General features: G+C 44.2%; 1 protein-coding gene across 1 annotated transcript in view; it reads left to right on the forward strand.

Moving 5' to 3' along the window:
• The first annotated feature begins 14,189 nt into the window (after nt 1–14,189).
• Nucleotides 14,190–16,049, forward strand: part of TMEM267 (transmembrane protein 267) — a 38,774-nt gene continuing 36,914 nt past the window's right edge. The window contains exon 1 of the mRNA XM_029577816.1: nt 14,190–14,318. The gene's annotated coding sequence lies outside the window, so the exon portion shown is untranslated. The remainder of the gene's footprint in view (nt 14,319–16,049) is intronic.

Here is a 16,049-nt window from a genome sequence, read left to right on the forward strand (position 1 = left end):
CATGCAATTTCTAGAAGAGAAAATTTCCACAGAAACAAAATATCATGTAAGCAAAAACTTCTGCAATCACTTACCCACCCTAAATGTCTCTTTAAAATGTAGTCTCCATCTAAATTGCACAAAATGTCTGTTCTTTGGAACTTGTTTGAGGTTGAGAACCCAACTCTGTTCCCACCTAGGGCTTGTTTTTTGTTCAGGCTGCCTCCCTTATTACTAACAAAACCGTTTGTTGTGCCTGTTGGCACTGGGTTTGTTGTTTTGTTGGTCCTCTTTTTGTTGGGGGGGGGGGGGGGGCAACCTGTAGCTAGGGATTCACCCATGTGTGAGGACTGCCATCCTGCTTATGTCCTCTGAGAAAGCAGAGTTACTTACCCGTAACACGTGTTCTCAGAGGACAGCAGGATGCCAGGCCTCTCGAAACCTGCCCACCTTCCCATGAAGTTGGGTTTCCACTTTGTGGGTTATTTCTGAATTCTATATTATGAGACTGAAATGTCCCCTCTTTGATGCATGGTATAATGGCATGCTGAGCATACTCAGAGAGGCTCAGTCAAAGTTCTAGAAACTCTGACATAAGTTTTCCATGCTGGGCTCCATCAAATGATGTTGCCCATGTGTAAGGACTGGCATCCTGCTGACCTCGGAACACCTGTTACAGGTAAGCAACTCTGCTTTCTTCTTGTGTTGGGCCATTTACCATGCAAAAAAACCAGCCTAATGCAGCTTCGTGAATGAGGTGTTAGTTCTTATGAAGAGAGCAGTTTTCAAACTACCCACATTAGCCCAAAGGTTGTGGGTACTTTTAACTTGCAAATTTTGCATCAATTTTCAAAGTGAAAATACAATCGTATTTTTGCTTTGAAACTGTCACAGGTACATTTGCACATATGTTTTTCTGCTAGTGAACTTCACACCATATCTCATCCCAATCTGTATCATCCAATGTAAGTTACAAATCATCGTTCCACTGCTGTATCAAGGAGTAATTCTTTCTGGGATAAGATCAGTATCAGTAATACAAGCAGGTACTTTTTCTCATATAAAATGCATGTAGCACAGAAAATTCAATCTACATGGATTACTTCATTTCCCTGACCTAAACATGCTGCCTCCAGGGAGGGAGGGAAGTTTTTAGACTGCCAATTAACACGCATAAGTCGTTTTACCAATGTAAATCACTTTGAAAATTGTCCTCAAACTGGATTTTATTCTTGAACTTGGAAATCTAAATTTGTTAAATACTTAACAAATGTAAGCCCCTTGTCTACAGTATAGAAGCACATTTGGGTGCTGCAGGGTATCTGGTAGCTTGCTGCAGCCCCTGGGGTTTTTCAGTGGGGAGAATCAATGGCTTTGGGACCCATAGGATTAGGACATATACCACATAGAACAAAAAAAAAATTGTCCACACCAGGTCTGCAGTTAAACTTTTGGCACCCATAGGCAGAACCAGAGTTGGGAGTCTCCCATAGTGATTGGAGAATGTGTAAGGGCTCCCTTTTCAATTGACACCAGCACACGACCCTAAAGCTAGCAGGAGCAGACTTCTCTTTCACTCAGGTATTTGGCACCATCAAAATTTGATGCCCTAGCCTGTGGCCTATGCTTAAATCTGAGCCTACTCAGTGGGTAGACTTTCAAGGGATTTGATCTCTTTAGTGAACAGATCCCTGAATGCCTTTTATACCAGTCCTTCTTTTCTCCTGTCTTCCTCTGAGGCAGTCTTTTCAGCTGCCAACCCAAAGATTCCATGTGTGTGATCATACTGTTTAATTATAGTAGAGCACCATGGGAAAAAAACTAATTCACAGAAGCAGGACCTAAGCTCCTGAGCCCAGTTAAAACTGCTGCCAGTTAATTAAATTAGTTGCCACATGAGAAGTTTCTGCTTTTAACTTAATTCTAATTGACAGCCAGGCTCAGTTAATTGCTATTTGATGCTGAAATCCCAAACCTGCTGAATTTCTCCTGTACTGTGCAGAGCTTTTCTCAGTCTAGGAAACCTATTCAGTGCTGAGCTGTGCACATAGTTACATTTTTTTTGTGTGCAGACGTTGCTTTCAATGCAGCAAAGAGTTTTTTGTAGCCCACAAAATGTGCACAAACTAGTGTAAAACTGTCCACACAAATTAGTGCACCTTCATTTAAATCCCATATTTAATGAATGCATTGCCTATTACTTCCTGATTCAGAGAGGCATGTAGACTTAACATATGGTTTCTTAACTGGAAATTTAACTCCTGCTCAGAACTGGAGTGAAGTTGGTCTTTGGGAGCTGAATCTGTAGATTGTGGTGCAGGGGTCTTGTACTTGGAATTTATGTGCAAAAAACACAATTTGTGCATACATTTATTTTATTGGATTGACTTATATTCCACTTTCAGGCACCTCAAAGCGTATTACTTATAGGTAGTGTAGGTATTTCTCTGTCCCCAGAGTGCTCACAATCTAAGGTTTTGTCCCTGAGGCAATGGAGTGTGAAATGACTGGCCCAAGGTCAAAAGGAGCAACAGTGGTTCATAGCACACTGTTCTAACCACTAGGCAACTTCTCCTACATTACATTTCTTCACATAAAGCATGTTTTTTATACAGAGTATTCTTTGTACAATTTTTATGCACATATATAGATAAATTTGCAAAGAAGCAACAAACTATGGTAGCAGTTTCCAAAGCCTTTTATCCATATTAAGTGCATTTTACACATGTAAAACCTATTGACTTATTGACAGTTCAATGGCATATATTCACAAGCCCAGTTTTAAACATGTAAATGTTTTTGAAAATCAGACCCCAGTGTATGTTGTGCACATAAATCTTGTTTTATGTGCACAAGTGTGTGTATATAGAAAACCTGTTTTATGTACACTAAGCATGTCTTCTGCACTCATTTTCAGGTTAGAGTGCATTTTTTAAACTCACAATGCATTAGCTTACTTCTGCAGTGGGAGTGTTTTTACCATGCATGAAGAAAATGTGAGCTAAAATTTAGGCTTGTGAGAGGGACCCTCAAGCATAATCCCATCTGCACTAGAGTGTCTGAAGGCCCCAGTATGATGTGCATAGCCCATCTATAAACTACATTTGCAGTAAGCAACTAGTTTGCATCTGTTAAAGGATGTTTCTTAGCGTTTAGACAGGTGGATCCAGAATAAGTGGGTTATGCGCCTCTACCAGCAGATGGAGATTGAGCAAAACTGACATCACAGTATATAACCCTGCAGTGACATCAGCCCACCAGTATTCTCTGTCTCCAGCAAATGGTGGACGTGCATCTGCCTACTGGGGATTGCTTACATTTTTTAGAAGGAGAAAAGAAGATGGAAAATTATTTGCCCGCTCTCCTGTGGTATTACCCATATGGTCCCTCTCTCAGTTGAGAGTTCCTGAGGTGAAATATATTGGATCCCTCCCTCAGACAAGTGCCTTGGTCCGGTAGCTGGTTTCAGCTGGCATGGTATTAGCTGTAAAAAAAAAAAAAAAAAAACCAGCTGAAAGGCAAGTGGGTGCAGGAAGCAGAGCATGGTGGTGAAGAGATATGCCTTCTTCCCCCCCCGCCCGTAGCTGGAGACCAACTCTGTACTCAGCCGGGATGGGCTGAGCTCAGATAAAGAATAATTAAAAAAATTAAAAAAAAATAAAAAAGGAAGGGGTTTTTTGTAGGGATTCCTCTTCCCTTCGGTCTCCGCGCTTGGCATGCCTGATCTGACATCGTTTCCGCCTCCGAATTAACTTGGGAGCCGTGGGCAGCCATTTTTGGCCAGGCCCCGCTCTCAGGTTTTACTTGTTCACCACACGGTAGGCTGCAGTGGCACTTTGCATGTTTTTCCTGCGTAATAGGCTGCTCTCTGCAGTTCTGTCGGTTAGTGCGAGTGCCTCCGGTTGTGCACCTAGTTGAGTTCCTAGCCTGGATGCTTAGTTGGGCGTCCAGTGATGGGGGTATCTGTCTGAAAGTTATTATGCAGGCACTTACCTATGCGCACAATCTGAGCGGCCTTTGTGAGAGCTCAGTTTTTGGATTCTCATAGAGGCACAGGATTGTATGCCTAAAATTTATATTCCTAAATTTTGGATGCCTAGTTTATTTATGTATTTATTTATTTATTTATTGCGGCATGGATACTGCTGGACGCATACTTCAGTCTCCAGTTAGAGGATACTGACAGACTGATGAAGAAACCGAAGCGCCTTACCCTCTGTGCTGCTTGCCATATTCAGGCATCTCAGCCTGGAGTTCCCTCTAACTTATGTCAGCGCTGCTTGGAAGCTCAGGGGGAATTGCCTTTGATTTTACTAAGCCTGGTTCTTCCCAACCTGATGTGGACCTGGGTAAAGAGATGCCAGAAGGGTCGTCTGATTTTTGGAGCTCCTCTAACTGGTTTGTCAGTGGGGGAAGGTAGTTCAGGATAGGACCCTCCTGGGTTTGGCATGGATCCCTCTGCCTTTTCTTGGGTGGAATTTTTTCAAGCATTGCAGTCTTTTTTTTTTTTTTTTTTTCAGATGCAGCCCTCTGCCCCGATCAGTCTTACCAGGTCAGAGTTGCAGGTAATGAAATCCTGGACATCTGGTGCTGCGGCTAAGCATCTGAGTACGCCTAGATCTGTTTCCAGTTTTCCCGAGAGGGATCCAAATGGCACAGTTAATGAAGCCGATCCTTATTCCTTGGAGGATGGGGAAATTCCTCCAAGATTAAAGCCGTATACAACTATGTTGCAGTTCTTTCATAGGGATAAGTTACCGGCTCTGATTTCCCAGATTTTGAAGATGCTGGGAGTTCCTGGGGCTGAATCCATGTCTAAGCCAAAAGACGATCCCATTTTGATTTCTTTGCGTAAAGCCTCATGTTTCTTCCTGATTATAGAGGCCATTCAATAATTGATTGATCTTGAATGGGGCGCCTTGGAAGCTATTTTCAAAGGGGGACGAGTCTTGGATCTAGTGGTGAGAGAGCAATTAAGTTTTTTGAAAATGAATGCCTTTCTGAGTGCCGTCACCAAGAGGATGACTATTCCCATAGAGGGTGGAGCAGCCTGGAAGAATTCACACGATCAGAGAATTGAGTCCATTCTTAAGAAAACCTTCGAAGCAATGGAATGACTTTGCAGATAGCTTCTTGTGGTTCTCTGGTGGCTCGCTCTTGTTTACTTCTCTCTCAGGAGGTCAATGAATCTGGTGTGAATTCCAGGGCAGTAATGGAACCGGCAGCTGCCTTTTTGGCAGATGCGGGCTGTGATTTGGTCTGCTCCTTAGCCAGAGAGGTGACTTTGGTAATAGCGGCCAGGTGTCAGTTATGGCTGAGAAATTGGTCAGCTGATGCAACTTCCATCCTTACAAAATTGCCCTTTAAGGCTCGCACTTGTTTGGGAGCAAGCTGGAGAAAATGGCAAATAAGTGGGGCAAGTTCCAGGTTCCTCAGTTATTGGAGAATAAGAAATATGCCGCACTCCTATAGCATGAGAGGTCATACTAAGGGATCCAAACATTTTCGACCCTACAGAGGAGTGGCCTTTCAGAGGGCTCAACCTTTGAGTAGGTCTCCATCCTTTCGTCCCAGATAGGGTGCAGGCTCGGGTAGTGGAGCCCCTCTAGCCTCCCAATGAAGGTGTGCCAACCCACCCCAGGAACAGGAGATAGGGGGTCGCCTCTCTCTTTTATCGAAGGTAGGTTGAAATTATGTTGGACCAGTGGGTCCTGGATGTGATATGAGATGTATATGCACTGGAGTTTCGCAGTATTTCTCGGGACGTATTCATGGGGTCTCCCTGCAACTCCCCGCAGAAGAGGCAGGCAGTGAAGTGTACATTGTCAAGACTTTTCAGTGTGAGGGCTGTGGTCCTAGTGTCCACGTCTCAAGAAAATATAGGCCGATATTCCATTGTGCCCAAGAAAGAGGGCTCTTTTTGCCCCATCCTGGATCTCAAGGAGGTCAAGTGTCATTTACAGGTGACTGTTTCACATGGAAACCTTGCACTCTGTGGTAATAGCAGTGCAGTTGGGGGAGTTTATGTCCTTGGATTTATCCAAGACATACCTGCATATTCCCATCTGGCTAGAGCATCAACAGTTTCTGCGCTTCACGGTTTTGGAGTATCATAAGTTTTGGGCACTATCTTTTGGTTTGGCCACCGCGCCCAAAACTTTTTCCAAGGTTGTGGTGGTGGTGGCAGTAGTGTTGAGAAAGGATGGGATTCTGGTCCACCCATACTTGGCCGACTGGCTGAACTACTTCTCATTTCCCCCGACCACTCAGCCCTAACCCATCCGACATCATCCAACACCCAGATCTCACAAGTAAGGGACCCTAGGAGTCATCCTCGATAACCACCTGAATCTAAAGAAATCCATCAACAACACCGCCAAGGATTGTTTCTATAGACTCCAAGTTATGAAAAGGCTCAAACCTCTCCTCCATTTCCAGGACTTTAGGACCGTCCTCCAAACCACGCTCTTTTCCAAAACACATTACTGCAACGCTCTTCTTCTCGGACTCCCTTTCTCCTCCATCAAACCATTACAGATGCTCCAGAATTCGGCAGCCAGAATCCTAACCAACACCAACAGAGGTTCGCACATCATTCCCATACTACGGAACCTTCACTGGCTGCCAATAAAATATAGAATAATGCACAAGGCCCTCACCACAATTCATAAAACCATATACAATCAGCAACAACTAGACCTCCAGATTCCACTCAAATTATATTCATCCTCAAGACCTATAAGAGAAGCGTACAAAGGTACCCTGCAAGTTCCCCCAACAAAAGCCACGCGACTATCATACACCAAAGAACGAGCATTCTCTACAGCAGGTCCAACTATCTGGAACAATATGCCCACTGACCTCAGACTAGAACCTTGCCTTCGAACTTTCTGCAAAAAACTTAAGACCTGGCTCTTCCTCCAGGCCTTCCCCTAACTTTCTAAGCCATTAATTGTCAACCGGACAGGACTCTGCTTTACCGGCTAATGCCCCGCTATGTTTAGACATTATAATTAAGCCGCAGTTTCTTTTGTTTCATTGCCTTTTCTAGTTCTCTTCAGTTACACTGTCCTATACCTCTGACTAGCCTAGCCTCCAAGTTAAATACCCTTGTTATATGTAACTTCCGCTTCTAGTGAATTGTTCTTGTTTAAGTTATACCCTTTGTTACATGTAAACCGATCTGATATGAAATTTTTTCATGAAGGTCGGTATAGAAAAGTGTTAAATAAATAAATAAATAAATTTGGGCCAAGACTCTCTGGAAAAGAGCATCCGGGTGTCATGCAAGTTGATCTTGTTGCAGGAACTAGGTTGGGTGGTGACCTGGCCAAGAGTAGTCTTCAGCCATCTCAGTGTTCAGTTCGACATGAAGCAGAGCAGGGTGTTCCTGCTGGAGGGTCATATTCAGAAACTGATGGCAAAGGTGTTTCTATTGATAAACACAATATGCCCAACAATATGGTCTATCTTCAGGTGCTCGGATTGATGGCAGTGATCCTGAAAGTGGTGCCATTGGTGAGGGTTTATATGCATCCTCTTCAGCACACTCTGAAGCCCACAGTCTCAGGACTATTTGATTCAGCTTCACAGGCCAAAGGAAGTCTGCACACTCCTGCAGTGGTGGTTAGAGTGGATCATCTGAGAGGAGGGGTTTCCCTAAGATCATCAGACTGGCTAGTACTCATTACAGATAAGAATCTCCAGGGTTGGGAAGCTCATTGTCAGGGGCTGACAGCGCAAGCATGCTGGAGTACAGAAGAATCTCTCTAGAGCATCGGGTTGGCATGCTTGTGGTTCAGTGATTGTTTACAGGAGCAAGTGGTCTGAATAATGTCTGACAATGCAACAACTATGGCTTACATCAATCAGCAGGGAGGAACCAAGAGCCTGCAAGTGTCACAGGAAATTGCCCAGCTTATGGAATGGGCAGAAGTGCATCTTCAGGAGATCTCAGCCTCGCACATTGCAGCAAAAAACAATGGAAGAGCAGACTCTCAGCAGGCAGAGTCTGGATCCAGGAGAATGGGAATTGTCAAACGAGATGTTTCAGCTGATAGTGGATTGCTGGGGCCTTCAGTTTCTGGACCTGCTGGCGACCTCACATTGTAAAGGTTCCTCATTTCTTCAGTCGTAGGAAAGATCCAAAGTCCCTGGGCCGGAGGGCAAGCTGCTATATACCTTCCCCCCTACCCCCCCCCCCCCCTCCATGGCCCATGTTGGGCAGGGTGATTCGTAAGATGGGGGAATGGTGGTTTTGGTGTCACAGGTTGGCCCACAGTTTCCAGCACACAGTGATCTGCGGCAAGGGCAAGTTCTTCTCAAAGATCCGATTCAGTTTTGTCTTACGGTATGGCCCTTGAGAGGGCTCGGTTGCTGAAGCATGGATATTCTACTGCTGTGATTTGCCACCTTTCTACAAGTGAGAAAGTTCTCCACGTCCATCGCCTACATGTGGGAGATCTGCAGAGCTATGACGTGAAGTTCTCTCTACACATTCACATTGCATTATGGTTTGGATAAGGATAGCTGATGCGACAGCAGGTTTGACCAGTCTGTCCTTTGGGACTTGTTTGAGGTATAGAACCCAACTCTGTTCCCACCTAGGGCCTATGTTTTTTGGTTCAGGTTGCCCCTCCATTGTTACCAACAAAACTAGTTATTGTGCCTGTTCGCACTTGCTTGGTGTTTTGTTGGTCCCCTTTCATGTTGGAGGGGCAACTTCTAGCTAGGGATTCATCCATGTATGGCAACTGTAATTCTGCTTGTCCTCCGAGGAAGCAAAGTTGCTTACCTGTAATGGGTGTTCTCTGAGGACAAGCAGGATGTCAGTCCTTATGAAACCTGCACGCCACCCCGCGGAGTTGGGTTTCTGCTATATGGGTTTTCCCCATTATTTTATTTTTCAAATTCTATGATATAAGACTGAGGGGACCCGCACATGAACATGTGCTATATATAGCACGTGTGAGCATGCTCAATGAGGTTCAGTCAAAGTTCTAGAAACTTTGACACATGTTTTCCATGCCTGGCTCCTTCCAATGATGTGATAACTGACATCTTACTGTCCTTGGAGAACACCTTTTACAGGTAAGCAACTCTGCTTTCTTCAATCCTTTTCTTTGTCCCTATTTCTTTTCCTTTTTCTCTGTTTATCTTGTCTCCATAACTTCTTACCCTCCCTTTCCGTACTCCAAACTCTCCATAGCATTCAAGGTATTGCCTCACTAATACAGCTTGGCAAGCCCAGCAGCTGACTGGCATGCCATGGAAAACTTGAGCCCAGCAGCCACTTCAGTTACAGCTCATCTAGTTGTAACAAATAACCCAAAGATGAAGCAAGATAGGTTTATTTCTGCCTGCTTCTCACTGCAGCAGTTACTGCTTTTGGACTAATCTTGCTTCTCTCTACCTGGAACAGCATGAGTGCATAGGCCAAGGGAACAGTGAGTGAGTGCTATGCTTTCCATCACTGTGACTGTCTCTTCTCTTGTTAGTGACCTATGGGTACCAAAATATTAACTGTAACCCTGGTATGGACAATTTCTTTTTTGTTCTGTGTCATGTCTGTCCTATCCCTATGGGTCCTGAAGCTACTGATTCTCCTCACTGTAAAATCCCAGGGGCTGCAGCAAGCTAGCAGATACCCTGCAGCACCCAAATGTGTTTCTATACTGTAGACAAGGTTACATTTAAGCATGCAACAAATTAAATTTCTAAGTTCAAGAATAAAATCCAGTTTGAGGACAATTTTTTTAAAGCAATTTACATGGTAAAAAAAAAAGTTATGCAAGTTAATCAGATGTCTGAAGCCTTTCCTCCCTCAATACAGCTAAATGTCTGCACATCATTCTACAATGTTAACAAATTTACCAACAGCTAGAAGGGAAAAATCTTTTTATTCATAAAATCAAATAAGATATTTTATGGACAGCTACTACGTTACCATACAAAATGAAACAGGAGCAGGTCTCAATGATTATTTACTAATTTCAATGGGTTAAATAAGATAACATTTCTAATTTGTACACAGAAGGGTCAATTTTAAGACCTGCATGTGCTTTTCTCAACATGCGAAAATGGACGCTTCTATTTTCTAACATGCATGCCGAATTTTTAACATCCTTGTTATTTATATGTTGATATTAAACATGTCATAACTCTTAGTTCAGTTAACATTGTTTTCAAAACTGTTTTCCCAATTCTATGCCTGTGACAAAAATCTTTTTCAAATAGTTAAGTGGGAGATATTTCTATGCATTGCACAACATATTCAATAGTTTTGACAAATAGGCTTTAATAAAACTAAATACAAAATGTCTATTTCAACTCCCTTTTCTCACCTTGGATTGCCCTTCATGATTTGAGATTTCTAGCTGGCATAGAAGTAAAGGCAAATGCGTTATGTCATACCTTTTTTTTTTACTAACCATATTTCTACATATTTAAGTAGGCTAACATGGCAACCAAAATATTTTGCTGGAAAAAAGAACTGTTCCAAGGCCAAACCCATGAGTGACTTATTATAACAGCAGGGGCTACTCCTGCAGCAGACAATCACCCTCTTTCCTCTCAGATGCCTGAAAGAATGATCTGTGAGCTCGAAAACTTTTCCTGTCCCAAGACTCAAACACATAATAGGTGGTCTTGGTGGTGGCATGGCAGGTTGCTGTCAAGTCACAGGACTGTTCTTTAACCCTATCTTCAAAATCAGCAGGTTTCAAATACAGTATGGCGAATAATGTGCTTTGTCCCTGGGAGATGGCTAATACCTTTTGGTGGAAAGAAGGTACAGACATTTCAAACTCACCTCACCATCTAAAAACATAACTTATTTTGCCTTTTTTAAACAATTTTTTTTTACAAAAGATGGCCAACTATATTCTCCGAGGACAAGCAGGATAGCAGTTCTCATACTTGGGTGACATCATCAGATAAAAGTCCAGCTTGGAACTTTGATCTCAAAGATTCTAGAGCTTTCAAACAGGCTCTACTGAGCATGGGCAGCTATAGTTATCAACCTGCCCCCCTAGGCAGAGTCCCTCAGTCTCTTTTTTTCCCCCACAGAGCTGTATGGTCCTGGGAGCCATGTGGTCACAGTATTCAGCTTTGCTCTCACCTCACAGTTTTTGTTGTGATTTGTTTTCTGGAGTTACAGCTCTTTTTCTATTTCTTTTACCTTTTGGTAGTTTTATTTTTATTTTTCTCTTCCTTTCAACTCGCTGCCGGGTGGACCTTAGTTGTTGTGCAGCCTGGTAGTCTAATTCTGTTTCTTAGTAAATAAATACTGCACTTGCAGTTTAGTTTCTGTGTCCTTTTCTTGCTCTGTCTGTTTTTGTGCCTTTGTCTGGTGCTGGCAGGACTGATGGAATGCAGTCTGCGTGTGATCCGTGTAGGTCACTGAGCCTGGGGGCTCACCTGAGTTCTATCTGAGTGGGATTTCCATGTCATTTCACTGATCCCACAGTGAAGGGATTGAAGACCGCACCGTTCCTGTGAGAGGGAGAGCTCATCCTCCCCACGTTCTAAGGAACTTGTCTCCACGTGCAAGAGCCCTGGATGAAATAGCCTCTCCTAATGTTGGCAGTCTCCTTGTGAGAGATAGTGAGCTGGAGCCCCGGCAGGCTGTGTTGCTGCTGCACTTTCAGTGCCATGCCCAGTATCAGCTGCCCATGCATGTCGATGTGCCATGCCAGCACATCGATGGTCTGACACATCAATGTCAAGACTATAGTGGGAACCAGAACCTCCTCCCCTTTGAGATGGTTTTCCATGTATTATCTATATCATGGAATGAGGGACTCTGCCTAGGAGGCAGGGTGATAACTATAAATGCACATACTCAGTAGAGCATGTTTGAAAACTCAGAGATTCCTAAACTTGTCCTGAGGGACCTCCAGCCAGTCAGGTTTTCAGGATATCCACAATGAACATGCATGAAATAAAATTTGCATAACATGGAGGCATTGCATGTAATTTTATATCATGCATATTCATTATGGATACCCTGAAAGCCTGACTGGCTGGGGGTCCTCCAGTACAGGTTTGGGAACAACTACTCTAGACGTTTTGAGATCAAAGTTCCAGGCCAGCCTCTATCCGATGTCACTCATGTGTGAACATTGACATCCTACAGTCCTCTGAGAACAGGTAAGCAACTCTTCTTTCCCTTTACAAATCAAGAAAGTAATGTTGCATAAGTAGACATGAGATAGTTGTCAACAGATGCTGTAGGTTGTTTGAAGTTTAACATGGTTCAGTTTGTTCATTCTGTTCTGTAATGCTTATCACTGTATGTTTACTAATTTAAATGTGTGTGTGTATATTGTACTCGGCCAAGATCTGTGCTTTGGTGAATATAAATGTTTAAAATAAATAAGAAGTGGCGGCACTCAGCGAGGATATTTTTTAAATACTTAAATAAACATGCCCCTGCACAGGTACTGACAGTCCCAGTGCATAGGATGCTACATGAACTCCAAAAAAGGATGTGTCAAACACCACTATCTACTTTTACCAGTGACAAGAAAATTGGACACACAATACGAAGTCTAACTCTCTCTGGTCATCAAACAGTTCGACCTCCACATGCGTCAATGGTGGTAGAATCAGCTCTAAAAAGAGAAAAATGCTCCAAGACTCATTCAAATACTCTACTTTATAAAGAAGCAGAGCTGTTAGATACTAATGCAACAAAGATCTTCCAGTCAGCTATGCTGACATTGGAAATAGCAGCTTGTATATGTTTCAATAACACTTTACAGAACCTACATGAGATCACACACCAGCTTCCAACAGACACTGTGTCATGTTACACCAATCCTAAATGAAGCAGATGAATATGGAAAGCATTTTATCTGTTCAGTTTATGATGCCTGTCAGTACCTCCCTCCTGTATGTGGTGTAATGTATGGTCCATATGGCCCATCGGGAGCACCAAAATTGATGATTTTCGTTCTCCCAAAAAGCTTGTGTGCCACCAGGGTAACAGGTGGGGCAGGGGGGCATTGGACAGAATTACTTTAGGCTCGAGAGGTTCTAGGGGTGATAAACATCCTTCACCACCAGCCCTTTTCGAGTGCCTGGTGAATGGCAGCTAAATTGGGTGAGAGAGAGAACCACCACTTTGCTGTACATCTTGCTACATTCAATGATGTTTCTAGACCCTACCAGCTCCGCCATGGCGGTAGCATAGTCTTAAGGACTCATCAGGTGACATGGGGCAGTGGACCTCATATCTCTGCCCGAGTGCAGATGTGGTTGCTGAGTGTTTGGCCCTTCTTTGTCTGTCCTCCCTGCTAGGGATGAGGAATCAGAAGGCTAATACGGGCCAAACCTTCCAGGTGCTTGTCCCCAGGCTTTACTGTAATTAGAATGTTCTCTTACTTACCAGCACCTGACAGGAAGAGATACACACAAAGCCAGTTTGTCAAATTTAGTAAAATGTATTCAATAGCTAGCAAATGGAAGAGCTGCCAGTTATTGCCAGCTCTTCCTGCCTGTGGAGAGAATGACAGGACTCTTGCAAGATACCTCTGTGCACATTCTCTTCAAGATTCATCTTACCAATAGACTCCTTTTTATATTGTGTGAGCACATGACTGCCAGGACATAGTCACTGGTCAGTGTCCAGCCTGAACCTGTTTATACTGGTTCTTTTATTGCTGACCATATCCTTTCTTTTACAGTTTGCTCTTTAGTTCTGTTTCTGGCAAAAACAGTTTTTGTTTCTCCCCCCCCCCCCCCCTTTTCCTTTGGGCACAGAATTTAAATCCTGCCCCCACCGTGAGACACTCTGGCTGCTAATTCAAAGCACATGTCCTCCAGGCCGCCTCAGTGTTCCATATGTTGCTATTATTTTTTTATACCTGTATGTTCTGTCCACCAATGTCTTTCTGTCCAGTGAAGCAGAGCTGGCCAGGTCCTGCCACACAAGGATTAGTCATTCTTTGGCCTCTTACAGCTGTGCATATTTTTACACAAGTGTGTAATGCCATTAGCTACCACCACTGCATAAGTTGGTTTGGGTGGGGCTGGGCCGGAAGGTATTGGGTCAGAATATGGAGGGGGGAAGGGGTCTTATCCCCCAAAGTGGTACTGGAATAAATTGTTTTTATTTCCTCTTGCCCCTTTATTTGGAGGCTCCTCCCACTTTAGGCAGGACTCCAGCTATATCTGCACCACTGCTACCCAACATCTTTATTAGGACAGTTGCTTGGGTGGAGAGTTTGTTGGAGCAAGTGTCGCTCAAGGGAGTGGAGGCAATAAGCTGTCTGGTCCAGCGCTGGAACCATGCTCAATGTGTTTGGGATTGATGCAAGATATCAGCGCACTCTAAGGTACTGTTCCCACCTGAGGCAATAGGGGCTAATATGGCAACGCTTGTAACTATCCTTCCTGGGGCAGCTGTGGTTGGCGCACTCCCTCCCAAGACAGCACCTGGTTGGTGGAAAACCACTATCCCTCCCGGAGCATTTGCACTCAGGACGGTGCGCAGCTGGTGGTAAATCACTCCTGGGGCAACTGGGGTTGGGCTGCTCTCTCCCTAGACAATACATGGTTGGAAAACTGGAGCAGCCCCTTCCGGGGCATTTGGGGTTCCTGTATTTTCACCTAGGGCAATGTTTAATTGGGGGAAGGGTTTAGCAAACCTTCCTGAGGCAACTGGTCCTCCTGGGATTACTGAGATTGTGTTCCCCCCCCCCCACCCTAAAATGGCGCATGGCTGGGAGAACACAACTGTTTCTCCTGGGATGGCTATCTTCTCCCCCATGGTGGCACACTTAATGGTGGTTGTTATGGGCCCTTTCAAAGTGGTTGGGCTACTAGGGTCCCTCCCAAGCAAGGGCTGATATATAGCCCCAATGAAAGGCTTATCTGAGATTGTCTTGAAAGGGGTAGATGGCACCAATATAGATGGTGCTGATTTAGTAGCCTTGGGTATCGCAGTGACATAGCACTGAGGTATCACTGTGGTGGTGTTCAAGGATGTTCTCTTGTAATTATTGGGTGCCCCCTGGAGACAAGTAGGAATTGTCAGTTGAGCAGGTGCTTATGGGGGCCACCAGGGTATTGCTAGGGAACTTCTGCACCAAATCTGCCATTGCTGGTGTCAGTGTAGGGAAACAGCCTTATGAGCCTTGGGGTGGCATTCTGGTCAGGGGCAGAAGCTGTAGTTCCTACAGCAGCTCTAAGGGAAATGTAAAAAGGCACAGAGAGGCATCAGTGTGGCAGCTAACAACCTAAACAAAACACACTCTTAAACTGAAGGGAATTGTAAAAAAGAAACCCTCTGGCTGGAAACAAAAACCTGTTGTGGATCAAAAGGAGAACTGTTCTGAGGAAGTAAAAACCCGTGGAAAGAAAGGTAAGAAAACTGAAGAGGGGAGTGGGAGAGCAAAGCTATGAGACGGGAGCATAGGAGGGGTTTTAATCTGCTTCAAATAAAGAAAAATACTAGGGGAAGCAGGCCAGGCATGACTGCGTATGCATACCGTGTAGTTGCATAGGGTGGTGGCAGAGCTTAACCCACTGGCAGCCGAAGGAGAGACATTGTGCAAACCTCTGCGTGCATGTGCCTCCACACCTGCATACAGCTTCTGCTCCCCCCACCAAGCAGGAAGGTCCCACCACTGCCTGAAGGCAACAGAAACCCACGGGGCCATGATGGAGCTCATCCCTCCACGGCCCAATGACAACAGGAGGCCATGTGTGTATGTGTGAGCTTGTGTATGAGTCTGTGTGAGAACCGGTGTGCTTGTATGTTTGTGTGCCTGTGGGAGCCCATGTGTCTCTCACAGGCACACGCATACCATAATGTATCTGAGGGAGAGGGAACCTGTGTATGTTAGGAGTGTGTAAGAGAATGAATGTGTTAATGTGCGTGTGTATGGGGAAAAAAGATAAAATTTGTGTGGCCCTACCTCCCCCAATCCACGACAATCACAGGGTGACTAGAAATCAAAAAATCACAACTGGGAAAGAAGATTTTTTTTAATGCTTATTCTAATTATTGGGTATAATCTGATTCTGTTCTTTCAAAATATAATTTTTTTTGGGGGGGGGGGAAT

Source organism: Rhinatrema bivittatum, chromosome 1 (genome assembly GCF_901001135.1).
Source record: "Rhinatrema bivittatum chromosome 1, aRhiBiv1.1, whole genome shotgun sequence".
In the NCBI taxonomy this organism is placed as follows: domain Eukaryota; kingdom Metazoa; phylum Chordata; class Amphibia; order Gymnophiona; family Rhinatrematidae; genus Rhinatrema; species Rhinatrema bivittatum.